Below are 5,951 nucleotides of genomic sequence, written 5' to 3' on the forward strand. Positions count from 1 at the left end.
TAGAAATAGAATTGATCGGCTGAATGTAGAAAATAAGGCTAGTGCAAGGGCATACGCATGATTTGGAAAAAATATTGATCCATATTAAAAAAGATTTACATCAGCTTCCCGAAAGTGCTGGGAGCTAGTTTTAGCTGTTTCGGAAATACTCGTAATTTTGCCGAAAATGCGTATAATAGCTCAATATTTCCACTTCGCTTAAGTTCTGTCATGAATAAAAATAATGTTATGCCGACCAGAATCAGCTCCCAGCACTTTTCAAAATATACATGATATAAGCAATTGATATTCTATATTTCAGTCAAACAGTCAAGTCTATGCCCTTGCACTTTTGAGGTAAATCAGGTATACACGTATCGTGCTAGCGATATTCTTTACATTCTTTGTCTTTGTGCAGCTCCATAGCACCTAGATAAATTAATAATCTACGTAATTGTTTTAAATAAATTATTTCATTTTAATTTTATTGATTAGATTTAAACATTGGCGATGATTTTATATTTATTTAAGCATTTTTGTAATTATTCAACCAATGGATCCACTCCTCTGGATCACTTGTACATGTACTACGTCAATGAAATACACTACAGTCAACGCGGTTTCAGTATTTACCGCGAGTCCTCGCGGTGTGAAATTGATCGCGGTTTAACACAGGTAACTCAGGTAAAACCGCGTATTCTCGCGGTACTGGCCCTCACCTGATCCGCACCATCGCGGTTTGCGATATCGGTCTCAGGTAAATTATAAGTCATCGTCATAAACGCGAGCTACCTCCCCCAATTTCTCGTACAGAGTAAAATACATGTCAAATTTTTGCGTCATTTGGTTAAAAAAAAGGGGGGAAAAAAGAAAGAAAGAAATAGGATTGATTAATATATATTTTTAAAAAATAGTCTATATAATTAAACCTAACAGTATCTTCAATAATTGTTCTTCTCACTCCGACATCACCAGTGATAATTGCCAAATCAATTAACTAAATAACCCGTCTTTTTTCTTCAAAGTATTTAATTGTGTGATTTTAAAAACGGTAGCCATATCAAAACAAACTACTCCCGACCAAAGGAAGTCGATCGAGCAGTTGTCCTACACACTGGTACCGAAGCTGAGATGAGAGCGAAGAAGAAGGACCTGGAAGATGCCACACCACCAAGCTCTCCTACATCCCCCAGATCTCCTACTCCCCCGCCGTCGCCTAAACCAAATCGGAGGAAAGTAAACAAGTCTCCGGTAAGCAAATATCATTTATTTAAATCCAGAACGTTTGCAAACTATAACAGTGAATTAGAAATTGGCATGGTCTTTGACTAGAAATAATTATTTTATTTTCTTATCAAATACATTCTGTTTATTTCTATATTTCCCCTTCCAGTTATTAACTGTTATTATTAGTTGACCCCCCCCCCCCTTTCGCAAATTCATTCTAGAAAATTAGAAAATCTAAAAGAACCTTAGCAATATAAAGTCAATTGAACTTTATATTTATGCATTTTTCAATTCATTTATTTAATATACCATACATGTTTTCTAAATTGACAATTTTTCGTTTAGAAAATTACATCATTCCGATCCCGATTGAGCCATATTTTATATATATACATGTATATATATTTAATGCATTGTAATATTTTTTAAATACAACTTTTTGTATTTAATATTATATCTTAAGTACGTATGAATTCCATTCAAGTGGGTCGTTAATAATCACAATTAAGGTTCAAAGCATTTTAATGACCCTCACCCTCGATGAAAAATGTTTTTGGACTTTGAGCAAATTATACCCCCCTCCCCCCCTTTCATCCATTTTACACCACAATAGCTAAATTATTGTAATAGTGGAATATGAAACACAAGGCTTTTAACTTTCAAAATATCTAAACATTATATTAAAGCACATGTCCTCATTGATTTATTGATATTGTTTCATGCTTCTCTTTCTTTCAACACTTCTGTTAATGTAATGATGTTGAATATTGTCTTGTGTATTTTGGTTCTTTTTATTTTTTTTATAACGACGATAAATACAATAGTAAACACACAGATTTATAATGGGGCGCTTCAATAAATTAATGTTCAATATTCTCTTTTGAATACAATTCATAATAGCGGACTTTGAATTCTAACGAAAGGAATATGCAATACAATATAAAATATAGTACTGGTCTTTAAACATCGGAATAAATGAAAGTATTCAAAGTGATTTTTTAACGTTTATACACAACATATTCACATTTGTATATCATTTATTTCCATTTGCTAATTGGTTGAAAAAGTGATGTAAAAATGGACACAAATTTTTATTCGAGTCCTTGATAAAGTTAAATGTAAATTTCACTCTGTGTATTACAACACACAAAGATTTGTTGTCACATTCACAGAATAAGAATATAGAACAACACACGGAGATTTGTTGTCACATTCAAAGAATAAGAGCGTTTGCCTTTGCTCGAACTTTAGGGTCTGTCGTAAGTTGGTCGTTGAATTATATAGACAACTCTTGCCCCGCGATCTCTCGGTAAACAGTTTCCCTGGAACGTCACCTGCCTTGCATTAAGACACACACGGGGGCCACCTTGAACACATGATCGATGTAGGTGCGGCACTTCTCTGATGTCATCTCGCTGCTCCAGAAACGTAAGATACAGTCCTGTAGTTCTTGTTTGGTCCTCGGGGTTTCGCGGGCGACACATCTTTTCAGTTCACTCCAGACCATCTCTATTGGATTCAGGTCCGGACTTTCTGGGGAAAAAAATTAGTCATTTACAAGACGGAAATGCATGAATAAAACACTTACAAAATCAATTGATTGCATGATAACATGATATTGGAATTTATCGCAATTAATAATTACATAAATTAGAAACTTTAACAAATAATAAATGTACAATGATTTAATGATTACCGGTACTTTATCATTTGAACACTAAAAATACGATATGTTTAAAGGTTATAAAAAATAATTTAAAAATTAATTCAGGGGTTTTATAGTTATTTAAGTACCTGCAGGCCATTCATTCCACCAGTTGATGTTGTTATCTGCCATGAATTTCTTGGTCAGCTTTGATGTGTGCTTGGGGTCATTATCTTGCTGAAATCTATGGATATCCTCCCCAAATTTTTCTCTGATGAAGGGTAACAATGTGTTCTTAAGGATGTTCTCTGCGTAGAAAGCGGAGTCCATTATTCCTTCGAATAACTTTATCCCAGATGCCCCTCTCTTGCTTATCGCGGCCCAAACGTGGATTTTTAAGGGATGTTTTGGTTTTGGCAGCACTGGAGCACATGAATCTTTAGGTCTGTAGCTGCAAACTTTGTTCTGGTGTAATTGTACAGAGCACTCGTCAGAAAATATAACATCGTCCAATAAATCGTTGTTGGCTATCAATCGTTCACAAAATGAAACACGCTTTATTTTGTTGGCATCCCTCACCATCTGTCCATAACGCGGTTTCGTATGCGTAAACCCACTCGCGGCGATGGCCCATTTGGTGGTGGTTAAGCTGAAAGTAGCTCCATCCTCCTTTAACATTCGATGGATGTCTCTGCTGGATAATGTGGCATCTCTAGCAAAACAGTCTCTGATTAAATCGGTGTCTCTCCGGCTAACACTGGTCTTCACTGTAGGGGTTTCTAGATCACACACTTCACCAAAAAGTCCTATGTTATACTTATGAATCCAGTAAGATATCGAGTCCCTACTCACAGTGTGTCCTATTTCCAAGAACTCTCGACGAATGCGGGCCACAGAATAACCTTCTTTGTGCATAGTAATAATCTAATCTGCAGTTTCAAGTCGTGTTTTATCCGTCCCATCTTTACGCTACATAATCTATCAAACGAATGATGATTAACAGAGGAAGGGGTATTACCTAACATTACGTATATACCCAGTAGTCTGTGTGTATCAGAAGTTGGGTGGTTACCCTTGGGGTAGGTGACCTGCAGCAACGAGCCTTGGCTGCCCCACTAAATTGGAAATCTTTAGTCCATTCTTACCAACACCATCGTTATTTTAATAATCTTAAGTTATGTTTTGAATTTCCATTTTAAACATTTTTTTTTCATTCGCCTTAATTAAGATTTAATATCTTATGCGTTCTTATTATAAACAAATAAAAGGGTTACAAAATAAATCCTTTATATTTCCCTACCCGATGCGCCTGATAAATTTAGACAAGAAACAAGTTTACAGACTATAGCCTGGGTGTAAAATGCTACGTTTCAGAATACTTGCATTTGACATGTTTGGTAGAAACATGACTATGAACAAGATAAAGGTGTATACACTGTATCAAAAATAGACCTGTTGTAGATATAAATATATCAAATAAACCATAATAAGTATAATAATTTATGAGACACAACGTCTTCGATATAATATTAAAAATAACCGATCAAGAAAACTTTTAAATATTGAAGTTATTATAGTAATTTGGGTCCAGAATTTAAAATTCATTCAGTTCAATTTTTTAAAGTTTGTAAAATGAGTAAGGTTGAATACATCTGCAGGCTTTACATTTATTTATGATTAAAACTTTCTGGTTTTTACGACTCTGTTTTATTGATAGATTAAAGAAGAAAAAAATATTTTTAGAAAGAAATCTATTATTGATGTTATTTTCAGGTAAAGACAGGGAAACCTAGGGCCACTATTCTTGCCGTCGGTTTGCCTCCTGCGGAACACGAGAATCCAACTGCACCAGTCACTCCATCTGAAACGGTTTCCAACAACAACAATTCTCCTGTGCAAGCTGCTTTAGAGCCTCAGGCGTCGACACCAACAATTTCTGAGCGTTCCAATCCCATTGAGCCAGCTTCTGGTCTCTCAGCTGCTTCCCTGCCTGAAATGTTATCTGAACCCAGGACACCGTCTTTACCACTTTCCGAGCCTAGGACACCAGTGACATCCACTCCAGTTAGGGCAGATGTGCGTTTTCGTCCATTCCGAAACACCACAGGTGATGATGATTCTCTTGTTCAGGGATTGACAAAGGAAGTGCAGGAACTTCGACAAACTGTAACAGTGATGAACAAAAAGTTGGATGCTTCGAACAGAAGGACAGCCTCTCTGGAGTTATAGTTAAAGACTGTGTTAGCAAATACAAATGTGCTAATTGACATTACACGGAAGCTTGCAAGTGAAAACTGTGCCATCCGCCAAATGCCATCCGGGAGCGACGATGAGCCTTCGGACTCAACACCGCAAGGAATTCCTGAGGAATATCAACTCGAAGATTCTTACTTGAGAAAGATCCTACGCGAATCAAGGAATTCCGGGAATTTCGCCGTCAACTTAACCAGAAAGCTTTTCCCAGAACTTTTTGGTGAGGGCCAGGTCCGATTCGAATATAACTGGTACGGTGGAGGAAAGCACACTAAGAAAGAATTGGAACCGGTGAGGAAGCAGATTATTAGACGCTATGTGTGTTTCTTTTTCCCCGAGTTTAAATCAGAGGACGCATGGAGAGAGAGAATCGTGACAAAAATCAACGAGTGCCTTAGGAGAAATGACAAACGGGTAAAAAAGGACTGTCAAAGTACTTCCGAGTCAATCGTTCTTCCTGAAATCAACGTACAGTGTCCAAGTGATGTGTTCGACTTTGTAGACTAATTAAAGTGATTCTAAGACTCTCAGTGTTTAATTACATGTACATGTCTTACTCTGCAGTAAATGAGTCATGAAATATTGCGCATCATTGACCAGTTGTTTATATGTATTTGTTAAACATGTTGATTAGAATTACAATACACCGCATATTATGAAACATGCATAGACATTTAATGCATCAATGAAAGTTGTCCACGGTTCACGTTTTGTAATCATTTTAATATTTCTATTATGATCATGGCGATATTAATGTCTTTAAGTTATCTGAAAAAAATTAAGTTAACTAAGACTATATGTGTAATATATAATAAAATTCATCACATGATATTTGTTGCATTGTTTC

General features: G+C 36.0%; 1 pseudogene; it reads left to right on the forward strand.

The window, feature by feature from the left end:
- Positions 1 to 802: 802 nt before the first annotated feature.
- LOC133188707 (uncharacterized) lies at positions 803 to 5,611 on the forward strand (annotated as a pseudogene).
- The last annotated feature ends 340 nt before the right edge of the window (positions 5,612 to 5,951 follow it).

The sequence above is a fragment of the Saccostrea echinata genome, unplaced genomic scaffold (assembly GCF_033153115.1).
Source record: "Saccostrea echinata isolate AGI-Se365-2 ecotype Australia unplaced genomic scaffold, CSIRO_AGI_Sech_v1 ptg000016l, whole genome shotgun sequence".
Classification (NCBI taxonomy): Eukaryota; Metazoa; Mollusca; class Bivalvia; order Ostreida; family Ostreidae; genus Saccostrea; species Saccostrea echinata.